Raw genomic sequence first — 24,636 nt, 5'->3', positions numbered from 1 at the left:
AGCGGCTTTATTAGACAAGAGATTTTCAATGTAAACAAAAGGGCCTTCTATTGGAAGAAGGTGCCATCTGGGACTTTCACTGCTAGGAAGCAGAAATCAATGACTGGCTTCAAAGTTTCAAACAACAGGTTGACTCTCTTGTTAGCAGCTAATGCAGCTGGTGACTTTAAGTTGAAGCCAGTGCTCATTTGACAGTCTGAAAATTCTAAGTCCTTAACAATTCTTCCCTATAAATGGAACGACAAAGCCTTGATGATAGCGCATCTGTTTACAACATGGTTTGCTGAACAAAATACTTTAAGCTCATTATTGAGCACTAATACGCAGAGAAAGATTCCTTTCAAAACATTACTGCTCCTTGGCAATGTATCAGGTCATCCAAGGGATCTGATATACAAGAGATATACAATGAGATTAATGTTTTCAGGCCTGCTAACTCATCTATTCTGCAATTCATGGATCAAAGAGTGAGGTCAACTCTCAAATCTTATGATTTAAGCAATACATTTTGGGAGCTGGATTTTTTCCCTTAGTTTTCCCCCTGTTCTATTGCTTTCTCTCCACATTCTCTAATTTCCAATCTGGTATTAAGCCCATCCAGTTCAGATTTTTCATTTCAAATATTTCATTGTCAGTTTTACAGTTTTTATTTGGTCTTCTTTTATAGTTTCCATTTTTCTGCTGAGATTCCCCATCTGTTCATTTATTATGACATATTTTTGTTCCAACCCATGAAAATATTTACAATAGTTTAAAAAGAAAAACTTTTTCATTAATTCAAACATCTGAGTCATCTTGGGGTTGGTTTCTCTTTGCTGCTTTCTATCTTGTCTATGGGTCATGTTTTCCTGATTCTTTACATTTAAATTCACAGTGACTATTATGAATTATGCATCTTGATAGCCTGTATTCTGTCAGTTTTTTCTTAGTGTTGATTTTTGTTCTAGTAGTCAGTTAACTTTTTTGGACTTGAATTTCAAACTCTGGCTCCTTTGATAAGCAACTGAAATCTCTACTGTTTTCCATTCTGACAGGTCTGGTTCATTCCCTTATGTACGTGCAGTTCAAGGGCTGATCATAGAGTTTGTCTGCAGGTATGGGGGCCTCCACCACAATTATCTCCCTTTCCAGAAAGCTTCCCCTCACTCATCTTCTACCTTGGCAATATCGAACTCCATTCTTTGACTCCTTGAGCCAATAAGGCTGCAACTTTGTGCTTGAATTCCAGCCATTCCATGTCACTCTTGAGGAGAATGCCCACAGGCAGAAAATTCATAACTGTAAAACTCACAGAGTGCAGTTTCCTTTTTCAAGTGTCTATATTCCTGTTTCTGCCTGCTTTGGATCACTTTCCAGTGCCTTCAACTCGTTGAATTTCTTCACCAAGAATTTATTATTCTTCTCTAAATAATAGCTTGTCTAATACAAACTTCCATTGTAAAACTGTCTCTTTATAGTTAAGACAAAACAATATCTAACTCCTGACGCAGGCCCCCAGATGGGCTTCTGAGACCCTCCCCTGCAGAAGGCTGCCTGCATGCAGCACATTCCACTGGAGCCGAAGAGCAGGAGGATTTAGGCTAGACCTCAGACTGTCATAGAGGCCTGGAGTGGGGGGTCAGTGTGCCTCAGTTTCCTCCTCAACAACAACTGAATTTTTACAGTATCTAAAAATTGTGGCGGGGGCAGAGGGGAGGCTTCCCTGGTGGTTCAAACAGTAAAGAATCCGCCTATAATGCAAAAGACCCAGATTCAATCTCTGGGTCAGGAAGATCCCTTGGGGAAGGGAATGGCTACCCACTCCAGTATTCTTTCCTGGAAATTCCATGGACAGAGGAGCCTGGTGGGCTGCAGTCCACGGGGTCACAAAGAGTTAGACCTGACTGAGCAAATAACACACACAATACCTAATTCCTGTTTATTTGAATAGAAAGCACTTTGGAAAAAGTGAAAAAAAAAATTTTTAATATATGTATTTAACTCCCACAAAGTCAAAGACAAAAAAAATAATTATTATTCTATTCCATGTTAAAATTACTCTCTTTAAAAATACACAGAAATTCTACTGCAGTAACTTCTACTTTATCTTCAAAAGTTTATTCTAACTTCCTGGTAGAGCCCTTCTTCCTGCTATACCACAATTGCTAGAGTATAGAAAGTTTATCAGTCATATCACTCTGTAGGTACTGAAAAATATAGTTGGATTCCTTACTATATATGTCATTACTTTTCGAGTGGGAAAGGGCTTACAGTAGACCTTATTGACAAATTAACCCAATTTGATATTTCATTCATCTCCATCACAGAAGTTGAAAAAACTAAATATTCAGTTATAGTTCCCTTTGAAGCTAAACCAGCTTCCCTGGTGGCTCAGAGGTTAAAGCGTCTGCCTCCGATGCGGGAGACCCAGGTTCGATCCCTGGGTCAGGAAGATCCCCCGGAGAAGGAAATGGTAACACACTCCAGTATTCTTGCCTAGAGAATCCCATGGACAGAGAAGCCTGGTAGGCTTCAGTCCACGGGGTCGCAAAGAGTCGGACACGACTGAGCGACTTCACTTCACTTCACTTTGAAGCTAAAAGTGGGCATGTGACAAGTTTTGACCAATAATAAATAAATGGAATTTTTCTAGGTGACATCTAAGAAAGTGTTTGTTTTCCTGATTGAAAGAAAACATATCATTAGCACAGCTCCTTTTAAAATAGTCACAATGTCAATGTCTTAAACTCACAAGCATGAAAAATGACCTTAAGAACAGTTCTATCATTCGGTGCCATTGACCCAAAGTCAGTAGCCTCCTAACTCCAAAAATCCTTAGGAAGTGAAAACTATTCATTTAAAGTACTAATAGTCAGGTTTTCCTTGCCTACAGCCAAAATTGCTTTTAATTGCTGTACAAATCCATTTCCAACATACATCAATTATGCTAATTTATATCCCCAATGCCTGTTACAGTACCTGGGACATAAAATTTACTAAGTCTTTATTAAATTAATTAATATATGTCTATAATTTATAGTAATATTAATATTTAAAGCCAATTAAATTTAAGATATAATTTTGGAAGCCAATTTTTTTTGCAAATTTGCATTTTTTCAAATACCTTCTAATAAACTCATTGTTGATGACCATCACATGTTTACATTACTGTATTATCCTTTACAAAGTGTTGGCTTTTGGTTTGGTTTGGAATATTCTTTAAAAATTCTTCCAAAATGTATAAAACACATCTGCAAATGTTAGATTTAAGGTCAGGCATTACTGTATGAATCTTTCTTATGATTTTAATGTCCTTACTTGCATTTCTATCAATTCTTCATCACATTGTGAAAATTCAGCTCATCTCTATTAACCTCACCTTAGATACATTTTTTCCAGATTTTCTAAGACTTTTATTATTATATAACATTGTAATAATTGCAAAATTGCCAAAGCAAAACATTGCAATATCTAATACTCTGAGATTTAGATTCTGTGATTTGAATTCTATTTTTCATTAGCTATGAAAATCTGAGTTAAAAAATATTATAATGCATAGAGAAATCTAAATGCTTAAACTTTTAGAAAGCATTAAATTCATGGAGAAAAATCTATTTATTTTCATTAATATGTTTCCATGCAGTTTATGTTTTTAAAATAAAACTTTTCTAATAATATAATTTCTTATCTGGAATGTTAATATTCTCAAAGTAACAGTAAGAGGTTGTTAAACTTACAGTTCTATTCAGTAAATTTTTTTGTTAAACCCTCAGCATTTTAAATCATAGGAAGTAGTTATGGATGAACTATGTTTCAGTTGTTTAAAGAACCATAGGGAACATAATGAAAAGTTTCTCCTAACACTGTGCCACTCAGAACAAACTGACCTCATCCTTGTGAGGTTTTGTGGTGTGACTGACACCAAGGCTTCTATGTAAGGTATGAAGATAATGCATCAACCTTGCCTGGAGCATGAACATGTGGTTTGTAAATCATGACAACGGCTTCAAAAGAAAACATGGAGAAAGTTGAGTCCAAGGGCTTCATAAAAGCTGAAATGAAGACACCCATGTATCAGAGAGTAGCAAAATAGTTTTAAAAGTAGGTGAACACTTTCCTGGGACAGTGGAGGCCCCTAATTTCCTTTCTAGACTCAGAAGTCAGGGAATTCTAGGGTTGAAGAAGTTTAATAACATGGTTTTTAATCTTCAGCCCATAGTAACAGATAACAGACATATAGCTATAGTGTGAATAAAGATATACACATGCCTGTGGTTAAGAGACCTTAATTAAAGAGAATAAGATTTAGCAAAAAATATCTAACTTGAACCTGTAGTTGTTCAATTTGATGCAAAGGGCAAGTTATTTCTTATTTAATAGTTAAGTATTCTAACGCACGCCCTTCTATCAGATGGACAATATAGATACTAAGTAAAAAGTATTTCTTACCTCCACAAATTATTTCTTTTACTTATCTTTATTCTGTCTTGAATTTAAACTCACATGTCTGAAATAACATGGTTGAAGGTGGGCAGACCTCAGAAGTCTGAAGTGGAGTATGAGTTTCTTTGAACAGTAATTAATATCTATTCCAAATAATTTGCATGGTTCTATTCCCCAAATTTCTAAGAAATATTTACCCATCAATCACAAGCCACAAAACAGATGCAAAAGCAGAATAGAAATAAAAAACAAAAAAGATGATATAAAACCTACCCTGACAATGCTGCTGCTGCTAAGTCACTTCAGTCGTGTCCGACTCTGTGCGACCCCATAGACGGCAGCCCACCAGGCTCTCCCGTCCCTGGGATTCTCCAGGCAAGAACACTGGAGTGGGTTGCCATTTCCTTCTCCAATGCACCCTGACAATAGAGGACTAGAAAATAGCTATACACTTTAAGTCTAAGAAATTTAAAGCTCTAGCAAAGTGAAAGGATTCATTTCAAACAGAATCCAAAAAAAGCGTTCATTAAATGTAAACATTTTTATATTCTGCTTCTTTATACAAAGATAAGTTAAAAGTTCTGGAGACATTATTCAATGATGATTGTGGCTGAAATTGCTGAATTGAAAGAGTTGCATTCTCTATCTGTTGGCCAAACTTATAGATATGGCCATTTGATAACTAAGGCCCTCAAATTATAAGATTTTTCACAAACTTTAAAACTGTGTCTTAACAAAAATACCACATAAGAAAACTGAACTTAGGCACAATTCTCCTATTCTTAGATTTTGTTAAACTCTGAAAAACATAATAACTAAATTGGCTGGGAACTGAACACTTGCTGCCTTTAATTTCACTGTTATGCAAAGGCAAGGATGTCATTCATTCAGGCATCTTGTTACTTCTTGGAGTGAGGGAGGGTGTGCTAGCAGATGATCAAATTGGTGCTCTTTGTGTGTCTGGGTAACATCTTTCTATCACCCATTGCAGAAGCAGTTTTTATTTTTATTTATTTTTATTTTTTTTCCAGTTTTTGGTACGTCTTTTTTTGTATTAAATTTTTATTTTTACTTTACAATAATGTATTGGTTTTGCCATACATTGACATGAATCCACCATGGGTGTACATGCATTCCCAAATATGAACCCCCCTCCCACCTCCCTACCCATAACATCTCTCTGGGTCATCCCCTTGCACCAGCCTCAAGCATCCTGTATCCTGCATCGGACATAGACTGGCAATTCGTTTCTTACAAGATAGTATACATGTTTCAGTGCCATTCTCCCAAATCATCCCACCCTCTCCCTTTGAAACCTGTAACTGATCAAACCATTTCTGATAGTTGGAGGATAGGCCATGCATTGACAACCATGTATGAACTAAGAAACCCTCCTGATTATCAGGGGACAGGCTTCCATGAAAAATCATGGTAATCCCATGAGTCATATTGCCCAGCAGATTACCTAAAAAGATTGCCACTTTTGACTGTATACCACATATGAATGAAATCAATTGAAGAGATCTGAACAGAAAGAGTTATCAAGTTAAAAACTGCAAAGTGAAAATTGAACTATTTGGGATCTATGATCCACAGAAACAACTCATTATTGAAGATCATTATTAGACCAACAACTCTGACTTTGAGACCATCAATGAGCAATGTGTGCAGCGCTGCAGAACATTTCTGGTGAAGGTTCACTGACCGGGTCCAGTCTTGCGAGGCCCAGGCTTATCCCCACAGGCCCCTTTTCTCGGCTCAGTGTCACAGTTCCCTAGCTCAAGGTCATGGCCCTTTCTTCAGTTGACTCACTGTTTCTTACTTTTAAAAAATAATTATAGATAAAAATCAGTTGTATTTGGCAGAATAATAAATAAGCATTTTTGATTAGGCAGTGTATGAGGTGAAGATGAATCAGAAAGCATGGCCTCCACTGTCCTTTTGGACAATGTGTGATGTTTGCCCATCTGCTCAGTGCCAGGCAGCAGCTTGATGAGTAAGTGCATAAGTAAGCATGTTGCTTGTAATCTGTTCATGGAACAAGCTGGTGATCCTGGAGCCACAGCAGCCTTGCCTCCCCTCCATCTTCAGTGGAGTGTAACTTCTCCTCCCTGGGGCCGGCACCCCCAAGACAGAACCCCATGTGGAGAGCTACATGAAGATAGCTCTTCTTAACTCTCTCTTCAACCCTGTTCACAGTTGGTGACCCAAAATCCTGGAAGGACTCTGAGTCACAGATCAGTCTGAGTGACAGTCGTTCAGAAGCAGAGAGAGTTGAGAGGAACAGCTTCCAGGACTTAGTATCATGAGGATCCCTGGTAAGAGACGCTGAGTCATAAACCCCCTTGGGCCTGAAGGATGAGCAGGCGAGTTTCCCACCGTGGGTAGCAGAGGCAGAAACGCTGGGGAGGTCATGGCAAGAAGACTGGGCAAATGTGTCTGACTCCCTGTGGAATTGCTCCATGGGATTCTTATCCTAAAGACTTGAAAGGTTAAGTGAATTGAGAATTTGATAACTATGTTCATAAAAATTAAAGAATTGAGAAAAAATGTTTAACTGAAACTAGAACATAGAAAGTAAAGCACTTAAAAATTATACATTAATGTCCTAACCATTCAGTACTTGTTTAATAACTTCAAGGTGATATCTTACCCTTTTCTGTTCCTTTATGTTCATAAACAAATTTCTAGCTTGTTTTCTTTCACATATATGTCTTAAATATTGATTCTCAGACAAATTCTAGGATAAGTTGGCTTTGTCTTTACAGCTATTTTTCCAGACCGGGGGTCATGTGAAGAGAGAAACTCATTAGTGAATCCACTTATCTATTCAAAATTAGATTTAGTCAGATTCATTCAAAATATGTCTACCTTTAAAAATCTGGAGTTTCTGAAGTCTTAAGGTCCCTTTTTTAGTTTAATGTTTCCATTACAAAATCACACAGGAAATACAAATACAAGCTTATTTGAAATATTCACGACCAAATCAAGCTGTATCTTAAGAAATATGTTGCCAATACATTGTGATACTCTCTTTAAAGAATACTGATTTAATTGTCCCTTATAAGAATTTATAGCCTTCTCATTTTATTTACTTATGCCTTTTACATTCTGTGACATTCTGCCAGTATTTCAATCTCTTCATAGATTTGGGAATCACGAAATCTCAATAGTGCTTGGGGCTGGTGCATGGGGATGACCCACAGAGATGTTATGGGGAAGGAGGTGGGAGGGGGGCTCATGTTTGGGAACACATGTAAGAATTAAAGATATTAAAATTAAAAAAAAAAAAACAATAAACACAACCAATTAGAAAAAAAAAAAAGAAATCTCAATAGTGAACTTTTTCAAAAGTAAAGAATCACTTAGAAGACTTCATTATAACAATGGCAACAAAAAAACTTTTCTTACTTTCCATAAAAGGACTTCATTTTACTTTGGGGCTGGTTGTTAATAAACATTTGTCCTTAACAAGCATTCTAACTATACCAGAGTACATCCAGTGAGCACATCCTCGGAATTTCAGCTGCCAGTGCTTATTAAAAACCATTTGAGAAAAGTATTTTTAGTCTTTAGAAGCAAATATTACCATTGTAGCGCTCATGTCATGTCTTAGTCCTTAATACTATTCTTACTTAAAGAAATAGTTGATTCTAAGACTGGGGCAGGGATGGTACTGATGATAGATAGGACAGGTGACGTGTGTGATGATAGAAAGCTAGAAGCTGTCAAATGTTCGTGGGGTTATGAGAGGTAATTTGAAGGGGCTCCTACTGGCTAATGCTGTGAACTTTGAACAATGGAAAGAATAATAATTCTAGTAAATCATAGATCTCCTGAAAATCCAGAAAAATTATGCTCAGATAAAGACACCAGAAAAGCATTTGTCCTTCTCTAAAGTGTCTGTTTAGTTAATGGTAAAGCGTTTGCCTACAATGCGGGCGATCCGGGTTCAGTCCCTGGGTCAGGAAGATCTCCTGGAGAAGGAAATGGCAACCCACTCCAGTGTTCTTGCGTGGAAAATCCCATGGATGGAGGAACCTGGTAGGTTACAGTCCATGGAGTCGCAAAGAGTTGGACACGACTGAACGACTTCACTTCATAGTTTGAAAATCAGTAATTAAATTGAAAGTCGTTTTTCCAGTTTCAGATGGCAGAGTAGAAGAACGTGCACTCATCTCATCCTGTGAGAGCACCAAAAAGAAGAAGCCACAGCAAGACGGTAGGAGGGGCACAACCACGATAAAACCAAATCCCATACCCACCAAGTGAAATTTATTAATGTTTATCTTTTTGCCAGTTTTCTAAATATCATCATTCAGTTCAGTCACTTAGACGTGTCTGACTCTTTGTGACCCCATGGACTGCAGCACGCCATGATTCCCTGTCCATCACCAACTCCCGAAGCCTACTCAAACTCATGTCCATTGAGTCTGTGATGCCATCCAACCATCTCATCCTATGTCGTCCCCTTCTCCTCCCACCATCAACCTGTCCCGGCATCAGGATTTTTTCCAATGAGTCAGTTCTTTATATCAGGTGGCCAAAATATTGGAGCTTCAGCTTCAGCATCAGCATCAGTCCTTCCAATGAATATTCAGGACTGATTTGCTTTAGGATTGACAGGTTGGATCTCCTTGAAGTCCAAGGGATTCTCAAGAGTCTTCTCCAACACCATAGTTCAATAGCATCAATTCTTCAGCTCTCAGCTTTCTTTATAGTCAAACTCTCACATCCATATATGACTACTGGAAACACCATAGCACTGACTAGAAGGACGTTTGCTGGCAAAGTAATGCCTCTGCTTTTTTAATAAGCTGTCTAGGTTTGTCATAGCTTTTCTTCCGAGGAGTAAGCGTCTTTTAATTTCATGGCTACAGTCACCATCTTCAGTGATTTTGGAGCCCAGAAAAATAAAGTCTGACACTGTTTCCATTGTTTCCCCATCTATTTGCCATGAAGTGATGGGATCAGATGCCATGATCTTAGGTTTCTGAACATTGAGCTTTAAGCCAACTTTTTCACTCTCCTCTTTCACTTTCATCCAGAGGCTCTTTAGTTATTCTTTGCTTTCTGCCATAAGGGTGGTGTCATCTGCATATCTGAGGTTATTGAGATTTCTCCCAGCAATCTTGATTACAGCTTGTTCTTCATCCAGCTTGGCATTTCACATGATATACTCCTTATATAATTTAAATAAGCAGGGTGACAATATACAGCCTTGACGTACTGCTTTTCCTATTTGGAACAAGTCTGTTTTTTCATATCCAGTTCTAACTGTTGCTTCCTGACCTGCATACAGATTTCTCAAGAGGCAGGTCAGGTGGTCTGGTATTCCCATCTCTTTCAGAATTTTCCACAGTTTATTGTGATCCACACAGTCAAAGGCTTTGGCATAGTCAATAAAGCAGAAAGAGATGTTTTTCTGGAACACTCTTGCTTTTTCCATGATCCAGCAGATGTTGGCAATTTGATCTCTGGTTCCTCTGCCTTTTCTAAAACCAGCTTGAACATCAGGGAGTTCACGGTTCACGTATTGCTGAAGCCTGGCTTGGAGAATTTTGAGCATTACTTTACTAGCATGTGAGATGAGTGCAACTGTGCGGTAGTTTGAGCATTCTTTAGCATTGTCTTTCTTTGCGATTGGAATGAAAACTGACCTTTTCCAGTCCTGTGACCACTGCTGAGTTTACTGAATTTGCTGGCATATTGAGTGCAGCACTTTCACAGCATCATCTTTTAGGATTTGAAATAGCTCAACTGGAATTCCATCACCTCCACTAGCTAGGAAGTAGTGATGCTTCCTAAGTTCCACTTGATTTCTCATACCAGGTTGTCTGGCTCTAGGTGAGTGATCACACGACGTTGGTTATCTGGGTCATGAAGATCTTTTTTGTATAGTTCTTCTCTGTATTCTGGCCACCTCTTCTTAATATCTTCTCCTTCTGTTAGGCCCATCTTTGCATGAAATGTTCCGTTGATATCTTTAATTTTCTTGAAGAGATCTCTAGTCATTCCCATTCTATTGTTTTCCTCTATTTATTTGAATTGATCACCGAGGAAGGCTATCTTATCTCTCCTGCTATTCTTTGGAACTCTGCTTTCAGATGGGTAATATCTTTCCTTTTCTCCTTTGCCTTTAGCTTCTCTTCTTTTCTCAGCTATTGTATGGCCTCCCCAGCAACCATTTTGGTTTTTGCATTTCTTTTTATTGTGGATGGTTTTGATCACTGCCTCCTGTAAAATGTCATGAACTTCCATCCATAGTTCTTCAGGCACTCTGTCTATCAGATCTAATCCCTTGATTCTATTTTCACTTCCACCTATAATCATAAGGGATTTGATTTAACTCATACCTGAATGGTTTAATGATTTTCCCTACTTTCTTCAATTTAAATCTGAATTTGGCAATAAGGAGTTCATGATCTGAGCCACAGTCAGTTCCCAGTCTTGCTTTTGCTGACTCTATAGAGCTTCTCCATCTTTGGCAGCAAAGAATATAATCAATCTGATTTCTGTATTGATGAGCTCGTGATGCCCATGTGTAGAATCTTCTTCTGTGTTGTTGGAAGAGGGTGTTTGTTATGACCAATGTGTTCTCTTGGCAAATCTCTTTTAGCCTTTGACCTGCCTCATTTTGTATTTCTGTTTGCCTGTTACTCCAGGTATCTCTTGACTTCCTTCTTTTGCATTCCAGTCCCCTATAATGAAAAAGACATCTTTTGGGGGTGTTAGTGCTAGAAGATATTGTAGGTCTTCATAGAACCATTCAATTTCAGCTTCTTCAGCATTACTGGTTGGGGAATAGGCTTGGATTACTGTAACATTGAATGGTTTGCCTTGGAAATGAACAGAGATCATTCTGTCTTTTTTTAGATTGCCCCCAAGTACTGCATTTCAGACTCTTTTGTTGACTATGAGAGCCACTCCATTTCTTCTAAGGGATTCTTGCCCATAGTATTAGATATAATGGTCATCTGAGTTAAATTCATCCATTCCAGTCCACTTTACTTCACTGATTCTAAAATGTCAGTGTTCACTCTTGCCATCTCCTGTTTAATCACTTCTAATTTGCCTTGATTCATGGACCTAGTATTCCTGGTTCCTATGCAGTATTATTCTTTACAGCATCAGACTTTACCTCTATCACCCATCACATCCACAACTGGGTGCTGTTTTTCCTTTGGCTCCATCTCTTCATTCTTTCTGGAGTTATTTCTCCACTGATCTCCAGTAGTATTTTGGGCACCTACAGACCTGGAGAGTTCATCTCTCAGTATCCTATCTTTTTGCTTTTTCATACTGTTCATGGGGTTCTCAAGGCAAGAACACTGAAATGCTTTGCCATTCCCTTCTCCAGCGGACCATGTTTTGTCAGAACACTCCACCATCTAATAGCAACATATGAGATACAAAATTTTAAATATATCTGTGTAGGATATGATAAGTATAAATTGATATAATATGAATGTATTATATTTAAGTTATTAATGACACCATTCAAGATGCTCCTATTGTTATTTTTTCTGTACTTGATAAAATATTCTTAGAGAAATGTTAATATGTCTCACTATGATTATATATGTTTTCCTTTCCCTTATATTTCTTCTGATTTTTGCTTGTGCACCTTTGTTGTTAGGTGTCTAATGGTTTATGATGCCTATATTCTTTGTGAATTGTACCTTTTATCATTAAAAATATCCTTCTTTGTTTCATTTCTAAAAATTAAATAAAATTGCCTTTCAAAAAAATGAAAGAGCTAAGTTGATATTCTGATTTTCCTATAGAAACTGTACTTCAGGACACCTAAGTAGACCAACTGGGCCCATTCTTCTACGGTCTGGAGGAATATCAGTAAATAAGGAACAAATGATAGAAAATATACTAATTCATTTAAGAATCACCATTTCATTAAAACCATTAGATAAATGGTTGATGGAGAACTGTATTTTATATAGTGATAAAGTAACACCCTACTGATTATTTACACAATTGAGTGAGAAAACACACCTGTGCAGAGGGAATCAGGCTTTCATCACCCTAACCTACAGCTCAGTCTGAGCACTGCTAAGAGTAGGGCAACCATATAAAACATGTTTCCTGATTTGATGCACCATGAAGGACACAATATTGTTGTTGTTCTAGTCTCTAAGTCATGACCGACTCTGCAACCCCATGGACTGTAGCCCTCCAGGCTCTCTGTCTCCATGGGCTTTCCCAAGCAAGAACACTGGAATGGGTTGCCGTTTTCTTCTCCAGGGAAATCTTCACTACCCAGGGATCCACATCTCCTGCATTGGCGGGCAGATTCTTTACCACTGAACCACCCAGGCAGAACAAAAACAAGGACATGTCTTATCCATGTAGAACAACAAGAAGTCATGTTACTCATGGTGTATTCCAGCCAAAATTATTTAACTGGAATTCATTTCAATTCATTAGGAAATATAGAAAGTTTTCTATAAGAGAACAACAGCCGGATAAATCTGGAAGATAAAATATTATGTAGGAGAAGTAGCAGTCTCCTCAGCAATTCAGTGTCATGATAAAAAGCGCTGTTCTAGATTAACAAACTTTAAATAACATAAAAAGAGTCGATGTATGAATCTGAATTGAATCATTGTTTCAACAAACCAGTTATATAAAGAATATTTGGAGGAAAGTTGGGGAATTAAATATGGAATATGGACTGGTTTTTAAAAGATGTAAAACTTTTTGAGTAGAAAAAGTAAATATTTTAACTAAAAACTTATCTGGAAAAGGCAATTTATAAAACATTATGCATAATATGACTTTCTTGCAAAACACTGAGCATCTTTTCTGGGGAGGGATAAAAAGGCTTCTTACTTTTCTTACCCTTAATTATCTGTATTTTATTTCTATAATATCCATATACTACTTTTGTAATATAAAAGATCATTTTTAATTAGCGAATACTTATGATCTTAAGAATATGTAGTCCATTCACATATGTTGTAACTAGTTGGTCTAGCTTTTGCCCTGAAATACACCATATTATCTCAGAGCTCAATATCTGGGCCAAATTATTTGTGCCCACTCCCAACTCTGGCAACAGAAATGCTTTCACTGAAAGATGAGACTGAATTATGTATTCACTTTACTTCAAAGGATATATTCAAACACTACAATATGTAATTGCCTCAATATGATGTCATTAGGAATTTTAGGCTGTTTATGAGTACTTCTGGGAGAAAACTGTCTCAATTCTCAGTATTACAAGCATCAGTGTTTCTCATAGATATCAATGTTATCCATAAGTTGCTTTCTTCATTACGGACACTGACACTTCTAATTATCTTTCACTTTTTCTTTGCTCTCTAGGAAACTTAGAGCCAAATTCTTAGTTATCCTCTACCCACTCTTCAGGCTGGTGTGTTACGGGCATCAGTTTTCCTGCTGTCTTTATTAATTCCTTACCCAGGTTTTCTCCTTTCTTGGATTTCATCAATTGTTTGATTTTTTAACTGAATATGTTAATTTGGTTAAGAGCTTCTACAGAATGATATGGGATGGGATTAGCTAATTAAGACTGACCGGGGGGAAAATCTAAGTATTCTAGCAAATCACCCTGGCTCGATAACCTCAGTCCTATTTCTGACTCATTCTAGTCATAAGAAAGTTACTTTCCTGGCCTTCATCATGTCAGGTCCCTATGGGAATATCCTCCACACTACAAAGTAAAAATGATTCCCTAACCATCCACTGAAAGCCAACATTGTGGAAACAGCCCTATGAAGACATTTTCTGCATGACTGGTGAAGCTGCTATGGAAGACACTGCTTATATTCTTCATAACAAAGTCCGAGAATTCAGCGTTTTCTTTTCATTGCTCCCTAGGGAGTTTCTGTGAGAGTCTACTTCAGAGAAAGGTTTCCATCCACTAGAAACTGCTTTCCCCTTGCCAGGAATCATAATACATACATCACCAAAAATTGGATCTTAAGATAAGTGCTTCAGTCCAGTTTCACAAGTCTCAATCTAAACATTCCCTATTTATCATCAGTTTTCAGTGTTGCCACAGAGCCATTTTGGCAGCCCAAGGACATGATCTGGGAATTGAGCTAAATTTTTAAAGGAACTAATATATGGAAAGTCTTACCTTTGCAATAAATGCAGACTTCAAAATGATCATCGTACAATGAAACCATAGTACTAAGAGAGATGGTGAATACAACAAAAACTGATTTATAAACCCTTAGCTGGAACTTGGAAGTTGAATCTTACAGTTGGGTAAATAATGGAGAATGAGGTAATGAAGTTTTCTGTCCAACGTGTAAAAAAAAAAAATTAATAAAGTTGCTCATGTGAAAATCTCAAAAATTTAAGAACTCATCAGTTGGAAAAAAAAGGCGATATATAAATAGAAAGAAAGGCAATATATAAATAGGGCACACTACTGAATAAACTATTTCTTTTTCATCACTATGTAAAGGCTTAAATAAGTTAAAGGTAAAGAGCACTGATTTGGAGATAGGAGGATATGGGCTTGGATGCTGGCTGTGTACTTTACTAGCTTTATGACCTTAATGAAAGCAAATCAATTAGCTTGATTTTCTGCATTTGGCATTGTAGTTAATAATACTCCTAATTGGTAGAATTATTCTGATGCTTCAATGGCAAAATGCATAAAAATCATTTAGTTCAATATCTAGAATATAATTATTCCAGATTGCTATGCTATTAGCAAATAATATTGCATGGTGTCTATAATGATCACTAAAAGATCATAGACTCTATAAGACCATGAAAATCCAAGGTATTTACTTTCTTTGTGAACACAAAACTTCTTTCCTTTGATAATATACAAAATACATAAAGAATTTGGTATCTATATCTGTAGTCATTATGAAAGTAAGTAAAGAAGATCTGTAAAATCCCACTGCTAGGCATACACACCAAGAAAACCAGAATCAAAAGAGACACATGTACCCCAATGTTCATTGCAGCACTATTTACAATAGCTAGGACATGGAAGCAACCTAAATGTCCTTTGGTAGATAGATGGATAAGGAAGTGTGGTATCTATACCCAGTGGAATATTACTCAACTATAAAAAAGCATGCATTTGAGTCAGTTCTAATGAAGTGGATGAAACTGAAACCTATTATAAAGAGTGAAGTAAGTCAGAAAGAGAAACACCAATACCATATATTAACACATATCCATGGAATTTTAAAAGACAGTAAAGACGATCCTATATGCAAGGCAGCAAAAGAGACATAGAGGTAAGGAACAGGCGGTTGCACTATGCGGGAGAAGGTGAGGGTGGGATGATCGAGAGAATGGCATTGAAACCTGTATATTACCATATGTAAAACAGATGACCAGTGCAGGTTTGATGCATGAAGCAGGGCACTCAAAACTGGTGCTCTGGAACGACTCAGAGGGATGGGGTGAGGAGGGAGGTGGGAGGAGGATTCAGGATAGAGGGAGATCCATGAGTGCCTGTGGCTAATTCATGTTGATGTGTGGCAAGGGCCACCACAGAGTTGGGAAGTGATTGTTCTTCAATTAAAATAAATAAATTAATTTGATTTTTAAAAGCCCATGTAATAAAAAAGAAAGCATGGACGGCAAAACTGAATTTTGCAGAAAGTCAATCACCACTTAAGAGAAAATGTTATAAAATTCCTGAAAAAAATACTAGAGATGGAACAAGTGTCCAATGTAATCATGACGATATGACAGATACTTATAGATTACTTTGATAGTTTATGGCTGTCTCATACATGCTTAAAAGATATGTGTGATTCTGTGTGTACTGTGTTTTAACTGTCCAGGTTAAGTAAAAATATTCCTGTAGAATATAAGTCAAGGAAACAGATCTTCTATTTCTAGGATGCATGTTACTTTCCTCCTAACTTTAAGCTAGCAAACACACCACACACACACACACACACACACACACACACACACATACACACAATGACAACATGTGCATACACACACAGAGTGGATTTTTGTATCATGAAAGTTCAACAAGGTGCGTTTAGTTGATGGTATCTTTATCTAATCCAAGAAACACTACAATGGTTTTAATTTTCTCTACCTATAGCTCAATTTCCTAATTTCAGATATTAATCATTCAAAAATAATTTTTACTGAATAATGAATATAATGCCATTGAGTGGGAGAGTTAACACTGAGGGACAGGTTTGGTGGTTAATCAGGAATTCTGAAGTCTGTTCGGGACAATTCATTGTTAATCTGGGGGTCCAACTAGCCTTGAATTCTCTCTCCAACAAGTTAATCTGGAGATCCAAATAGACGTCCATGTGGAGTTCTTAAATAGGCAGCTGAATATGAATCTAAGCTTTAGATGAAAGGTCTCAATTAGAGATACAAATCTGAGAGTTTTCAGCATATAGTAACAACCACTAACATTTACTGAGTACTTAGTACAAGTTTCACACTGTTAATACAACCCTCACAATAATCACATAACTAAAACACTTTCATCTTAATGATATGAATGGATAAGCTGAGATACAGAAAAGTTAATCTGCCCAAGGTCATATGCTAGGTAATGGTAGAGCCAGGATCTGTATGCAGACATATGGCTCCTCAGTCTCACTCCTATTCTCCACTTTACACTAGCGTTCACAAACTTAAGAGATCATGTAAGAATAAGTCTCGAAAGAATAGTTCAGAAATATGCCCCAGGTTGGAAGGAAAAGAGTAGAACTTTGAATGAAACCAAGGAGCTATGGAGTCACTTAAGGCAAAATAGAGAAATTCTTCAAGAAGGGGAGTCCTTGAACAATTCAGCTTGTCTGAATGCTATTGTGAGGCTGATAAACATGAGGACCAAGCAGGGCCACTTGAATTGGGCTGCATGGAGATACTGACCTCATCAGAAGCACTCGAGATCTCTGCAGAGGTAGGAGATCAAGTGCAGACTGCAAAGGACTAAGCATGATTGGGAGGTCAGAAATAGGGACAGAGCCTGCAGAACACTGCTTTAGAAGTCTTCCCACAGACAGGAACAGAAAGAGGATATGTGTAAGGAGTTTTCTGTTATTAGTTTTTTTTTAAGTTGGTGGCAGTAGGAGAGCAGATAACAGGAGAAGCAGGATCATAAAAGAGGGTGGGGAAAAGATGCAAAGAACATGTAGAAGGACTGGCTATGATTAAAGAAGGGCTACTTCCCCAGTGAAAATAGGGAGGAAAATGAGGAGAGGGGCAGAAGCATTAAAAAGAAATGATGTGGTGGAAGGAAGATGAGAAAGTTTTCAAATTCATCTGTATTATCTTTAAGGGTTTGTATTATAATTAAATGTGAACTGAGATCATCAGCTGAGAATTTGAGTGAAGGGGTGTGGGGTGGAATAGGAAAAAAAAGAAGAAAGTGTTAATGTCATCTCCTTGAACGGGAAAGTAAGTTTAATAAAGAACAATACTGATTACTGGGCAGGGTTGAGGGCCAGCTTCAGGGATGAAATCATGAATTCAAAGAGAAATCAATAAACCCAGCTGTGTGATTTTTTCCAGCAGTATTTACTTGTTCTGGTGCAAGCAGGAAAACAAGAGGATGATGACGATGATAATATTCATTGAGAACTTACTCTGTGCCATTTTTCTAAATGTTTTATATGTGATGAATTTCAAACAACCCTGGGTAGAAACATCACAAGCAAAATATTAAAGAGAGGAAAGAGTTGAATGGTTCATGCAGCCAAGTGACTATAATTGTAGACCTGGAGTAAGAAGATGGGGCCTGGTATCAACAATTGTAATCACTCCAAATGAACTAGGGGAAATTATCTGGAAACAGCCTTGAGTCACTGGAAAACATTGCTCTACTTCCTGGCCCTGAGATTCATCGCTCCAGGGAAATCAGTGTCCTCAAAGACAGTCAGATTGTTAATTTAGCGAGGAGGTACAAAGAGCATTCAGAGATGCTGAAGATGCAGTGAGACTGATTAACAGAGATGGAGCATTCCAGAAGATACACGCACAGGTTTAAGAGAAAGGAAAAGAAAGGAAATTGGATTCAACTTGATGTTGGCTAATTAGGTGGGAAGGAAACTCTGTGTGATAATGTTTGACAAGGATGTTTGACTCTTTGGGTTTAACTGAGCCAAATTTGGGTATGAGGAATAATGGAGCTGGTTCTGAATGTGTCTCAGAGTACTGTTAGAACTAAGTTCTAGCATCTGATATGCAGTGCTCAGCCCAATGGCTATATCATAAGTCAAGAGTATGATCAAGAAGACAAGAATTAAAAAAAAAAAAAAGACAAGAATTTTCTAGGTATTTTGAGCAGGAAGGGATTTAATTCGGGGAATTAGAGACATCAAAAGCCGTGGGGAATCACGGGCTGTGTAGGAGTTGCAGAGAGACAGCACTGATGATCTCAGCTGCCTACAGCAAAGAAACAGGTCACTCCCAGGACACAAAACTTTGCCTTGAAATTCTGCGTTGGCTTCTCCCTAACTGCCAAGTCTCATATACATGCTTCTCATCAATACAGTTTAAATGGAAACTTGCTGACAGGAAATGTGGAAAATGTACTTTCCAAAATTCCAGTCCCTGAAAATAGAAGAGAGGCATGAAGGAGAAACAGCACCACGTTACTAACATGCTGCTGCTGCTGCTGCTGCTGCTGAGTCGCTTCAGTCGTACCTGACTCTGGGTGACCCCAGAGATGGCAGCCCACCAGGCTCCCGCATCCCTGGGATTCTCCAAGCAAGAACACTGGAGTGGATTGCCATTTCCCTCTCCAATGCATGAAAGTGAAAAGGGAAAGTCAAGTCTGACTCGTAGCGACCCCATGGACTGCAGACTACCAGGCTCCTCCGCCCATGGGATTTTCCAGGCAAGAGTACTGGAATAGGGTGCCATTGCCTTCTCCAAAGTTATTAACATAGAATCCTTCAAATGACATGATGTGACTGGCATGGACTCTCTCTTCCTCCCTCCCTCCCTTCTCTGGAATTACTGGGAGTAAAGGCTTTCCTGGCTATCACCCATCCCCTTATACCTCCCTAAACCATCTAAGCAACCGATACATTCTACACATTCTATCTCCTCTGTTTGTCACCATGCTCTGTTCTCACTGAGCTGTACCCCCATCTCCATGTCTTCACCCTTCTGTTCCCTCTGGCTTCCTCATCCAATGTTCTTGGGCTTATTCCTACTCTTTCTTCAGATATCATCTTGGTTCACTTACTCCCAAAAGCCTCCCCTCATGTCCACCTGACAGGTTTAGATGCCCCTCTTATGTGCTTTCAGCATATGTTTCTCTCTTAAAAATCAACCTAGACAGCATGTTAAAAAGCAGAGACATTACTTTGTCCACAAAGGTCTGTCTAGTCAAGGCTATGGTTTTTCCAGTGGTCATGTATGGATGTGAGAGTTGGACTATAAAGAAACCTGAGCGCTGAAGAATTAATGCTTTTGAACTGTGGTGTCGGGGAAGACTCTTGAGAGTCCCTTGGACTGCAAGGAGATCCAACCAGTCCATCCTAAAGGAGATCACTCCTGGGTGTTCATTGGAGGGACTGATGTTGAAGCTGAAACTCCAATACTTTGGCCACCTGATGCGAAGAGCTGACTCATTTGAAAAGACCCTGATGCTGGGAAAGATCGAGGGCAGGAGGAGAAGGGGATGACAGAAGATGAGATGGTTGGATGACATCACTGACTCAATGGACATGGGTTTGGGTGGACTCCGGGAGTTGGTGATGGGCAGGGAGGCCTGGCATTCTGCGGTTCATGGGGTCACAAAGAGTCGGACACGACTGAGCAACTGAACTGAACTAAGAACTTATAGGACATTTTTAGCTAGGTTGCTTGTTAGATTGTATCTCTCTTCCACACAGAGAAACTAGGGTTTTGTTAGGACAAAGACTATAGCTTCCTTGTTCTTAGGGTGACCTCAGTGCCCTTCATAATGTAGGTCCTTAAGAAACATCTCTGGAAGAAAGAAAGATAGGCTTAAGTACAGAATTTTGTTTAACAGAAATTCATATGCTGGAGCACTAACCCCTAATATTTAGAGACTGAGCCTTTACAAAGGAAATAGTTAAAAGTGTGAAAAGGATGGGACCCTAATCCAATGGAAATGGTATCCTCATAAGAAGAGGAAGAGACACCAGGATGTATTCACCATTGATAGAAAAGGCCATGTGAGGACACAGCGAGATGGCGGCACCCTGCAAGGAAAGGAAAGTCACCTCAGGAGAAGCCAAGCCAGAGAACACTTGAATTTCGGATCCCACCTCCCATCTGCGGTATTTTTAATGGCAGCCCCAGCAGACTAAAACAGATAGGGAAGGAAAAGAAGGGCGGAAAGGAAAGGAAGTGAGAAAGAGGGAAAGAAATTGATAGGACTCTCCTTTTATTTCTTGATTAGATTCATTGATGCAATATAATCTGTTTTCAAAATCCACACATCTGGAACACATCATTTACCTCGTTTGTAAGGAATTCCTGATATATTTATTTATACCACTCTTGTTTATATTCCCATTGGTGTGAAACTAAACTCTAAGAAAATACACTGCCCATATCAGGAAAAATTGGCACCTATTTCTTTCTTTTTTTTTTTTTTTTAAGTAATCTCACCAAATAGTGGATCCTTGAAGGGTGAGTTTTCTGATTGGGAGGAAATGTAAAAGTGTTTCTCTATTCTTGGCCTCTCCAATATGATCCAATTTCAAAAACCTACAAGTCAAATTATCAAATACACCAAACCAAGAAGAAGCTTTTAATAAGTTATTTAATATGTTATTTTTAAATGTTATTTAATAAAGTATTTTAAATGATGAGGCCAACTTATTCTTTTTCTAGGTACTTTGCCTTTCAACATTGGAATCTATATTTTCCCTGATCAATATGATAGCTACTAACTGCATGCTGCTATTTACATTTAAATTTGAATGAATTGAAATTAAGTGAAATTTAAGATTCACTTCCTCGATGTCACTAGCAATGTTTCCCTAATGTCTACCATATTGGGCAGCCCAAATACAGAATATTTCTATCATAGCAGAAATTTTTGTTATATGGTACTAGACTAGTTCAATAGTTTAACCCAAAGGAATAGCTCTGAATGTAGAAATTTTAGACAGGTAGATTAATATACATCTACTGAGAGATGGACTGAGTATTGACCTCCTCTCTCCCTTCCTCTCTTACCCCCTTTAACAGTAAGGTATATTTTTATTACACGTATTAGAAAATTCAGTTCCAACTGACATAAACAATAAAAGATTTTACATATTAATACATAACTTGAAAACTGAAAGGGAATTCAGGCATGGTTTAATCAAGGCTCAGGCTCCATTTTTCTCTACTTCTTTCACAATCTTCTATCAACAGTTTAGCCTAATTCTTCCCCATGTTTACAAATGGTTACAGCAGCTCCAGGCTGCGCTTCTGTATCCCGTACCATTGGGATAAAGAGATTTTCTCTTCATCCTACCTTAGAATAGATGTCCTTTATCTCACTTACTCCACTCTGCTCAGCCCAATCAATCCTCAGCAACAACAGTATTCAGGTAAATAACATGAACTGAAGTCAAGGACTGGTTACTGAGCCAATCATCATGGCAACTGTGTCATATGAGGCAGATTTGCTTAGCTCTGTGAGGATTCACTCTGGGGCCTGAGATGGAGTCAATTCCCAAACACACACACTGAAGAACACTGTGCAGCTGCTATGCAATAGGGGTGGGTAGTTCTCCAAAATAAAATACTGTTGTGAAGGGGAGGAATGGATGCTGGGCAGGCATCCAATACATATGCCCCAATGGCCTCATATAAAGTAGATTTCACCTTTCATTTTGAGAGGTATATTGAGTCCAAAACTGCAGAAGTTCAGATATTTTAGCCTACTTACAGGCTTACAAGTTAGCCTGCCATAGTTATCTCTGTGTGTGTGTATGCGTGTGTGTGTGTGTGTGTGTGTGTGTGTGTGTGTGTGTGTGTACTGACAGATACGGCAGATCTCTGGGTCAGAGAACAGACCATTTATCACTAACAGCAAGAAGAGCAGCCAGAGCAGCATCTTGCTTCTGCTGCCCACAGAGCAACATGGTGGGGACCAGATGTTCACCTGTGCAAGCAGAAGGCTTTTCATTGTAGGAGAGGATCCTTGAAATTAGGAGTCGTATAGCTTATATTTGGTTGCTGCCCCCCTCAGCAAAGAAAAGAAAGAGCTTTAAAATCATAGAAGGTAAGCAAATTTCTCTCTGAGAAAGTTTCTTCATCTCTCTGGAGAAATTCAGGCTTCCCTGGTGACTGGTTTGATCTCCTTCCAGTCCGAGGGATTCACAAGAGTCTTCTCCAGCACCACAGATCAAAAGCATCAATTCTCTGGTGCTCAGCCTTCTTTACAGTCCAACTCTCCCATCTATACATGACTACTGAAAAAAGAAAAAAATATAGATTTGACTATATGGACCTTTGTTGCCAAAATGATGTCTCTGCTTTTTAATATGCTATCTAGCTTTGTCATAGCTTTTCTTCCAGAAAAGCAACAAACGTCCATCTAGCCAAAGCTATGGTTTTTCCAGTAGTCATGTATGGATGTGAGAATTGGACTATAAAGAAAGCTGAGTGCTAAAGAATTGATCCTTTTGAACTGTGGTGGTGTTGGAGAAGACTCTTGAGAGTCTCTTGGACTGCCAGGAGATCAAACCAGTCCATCCTAAAGAAAATCAGTCCTGATTATTCTTTGGAAGGACTGATGCTGAAGCTGAAACTTGCAAAGAACTGACTCATTGGAAAAGACACTGATGCTGGGAAAGATTGAAGGCGGGAGGAGAAAGGGACTACAGAGGATGAGATGGTTGGATGGCATCACCAACTCAATGGACATGAGTTTGAGTAAACTCCAAGAGTTGGTGATGGACAGGGAGGCCTGGTGTGCTACAGTCCATGGGGTCACAAAGAGTCGGACATGACTGAGCAACTGAACTGAACTCACCTGAAGCATCTTTTAATTTCAAGGCTGCAGTCACCATCCACAGTGATTTTGGAGCCCAAGAACATAAAATCTGGCACTGTTTCCACTTTTCCCCGTTCTATTTGCATGATTTGCTCAAAACCAGTCCAGAACTGTCTACCACAGTCACATTTAGACTGTGAAGTGAGGCTTAGGGGATATTAAATTGTGCACAGGAAGTGTGTGGTACTGTTTCGGTACATCACTTGTAGTCCCTGTCTTCCACCCAGATCCAGTTTATCACTGAATCCCCACAGGGCAGAACTCGCTTCTGGTTTCCCTATCGATGAAATGTCTGCTCTCTATATTCTTCTCCCCTTGCTCCAGGTTTAAATCAGGAAAATCCTCCAATAACTTCTCTGGAATTCCACTGCTGAAGTTCTATTTCAAAGTCACAGATGGGTAAGTATGCCAATTAGCATCACTCTGAATTTCTGGCAAAGATTTCAATGGTTCCTGTGAAACATTTCCAGAGGGCATTATTTTGTTCTAATTTTTCTTTGTTTTCTGTATCTAGACAATAAATTGTACTTATTAGAGCCCATCTGTACGAATAACAAGTAATTTTTAAAATCCTGAATGTAGTCTCAGGCAGTCAATTAAGCCCCATAAGTAAGTTTGAGAAAAAGCCAAACATGCTGCTTTTACTATTTGTTTACAAATTGGTTTCAATTTCAAGATTCAAAGGGATGGAACATATAAATGCAATTGTCATTACTGAAAGTTATGTATACCTCTTGGAATGAAGCTCTACTCAAGGCCATTTCCTACAATAACTCAGTCAATGACTGAGGTCCAACCAAATACCTCACTACGAGTAAAGACCATCTAGTCCCTGAACTAAATTGAGAATCCATTTGGAGAAGTAGAATGAAGTCAAACCTGGAGTTATCCAATCAGTCTTTCTTTCATACAGACCCTGGGGAATCTTTAACCAAGTGCAAGGATTGGCCTCAGGTAAGGCAGCTTGTTTGGGCCTGAGTTCAAGAGGTAAGGCCCTGTAGGACCCTTACAGGAACATATTTTCTTTACAGAATCAGATTTAATGGGCTGGTGAAGACCAGTCAGGACTACACTAATTCAAGTCTTCCCCATTAGATTGCTTTCTGTTTTGTGACAGTCCAAGAAAGTATGGTTGCCTTCAATTGGGAGGTAATTGTCTGGGCTCTCCCTTCTTATTAATAACAGGGCATTTCCAGTGCAGTACATGGGTCTGATTAAGCATGCAGAACCTTTGTTGG

At 38.5% G+C, this 24,636-nt stretch overlaps 1 non-coding gene and 1 pseudogene across 1 annotated transcript; both read left to right on the top strand.

Annotated features, from left to right (window-relative positions):
• The first annotated feature begins 2,359 nt into the window (after positions 1-2,359).
• TRNAR-CCG (transfer RNA arginine (anticodon CCG)) lies at positions 2,360-2,432 on the top strand. Its single transcript has one exon. It is a non-coding gene; the product is annotated as a tRNA-Arg (tRNA).
• Positions 2,433-4,496: 2,064 nt separating this feature from the next.
• Positions 4,497-6,126, top strand: LOC138089930 (low molecular weight phosphotyrosine protein phosphatase pseudogene; annotated as a pseudogene).
• Positions 6,127-24,636: the final 18,510 nt, after the last annotated feature.

Source organism: Capricornis sumatraensis, chromosome 13 (genome assembly GCF_032405125.1).
Source record: "Capricornis sumatraensis isolate serow.1 chromosome 13, serow.2, whole genome shotgun sequence".
Lineage (NCBI taxonomy): Eukaryota > Metazoa > Chordata > Mammalia > Artiodactyla > Bovidae > Capricornis > Capricornis sumatraensis.
This window is presented reverse-complemented; position numbering and strand designations above follow the sequence as displayed.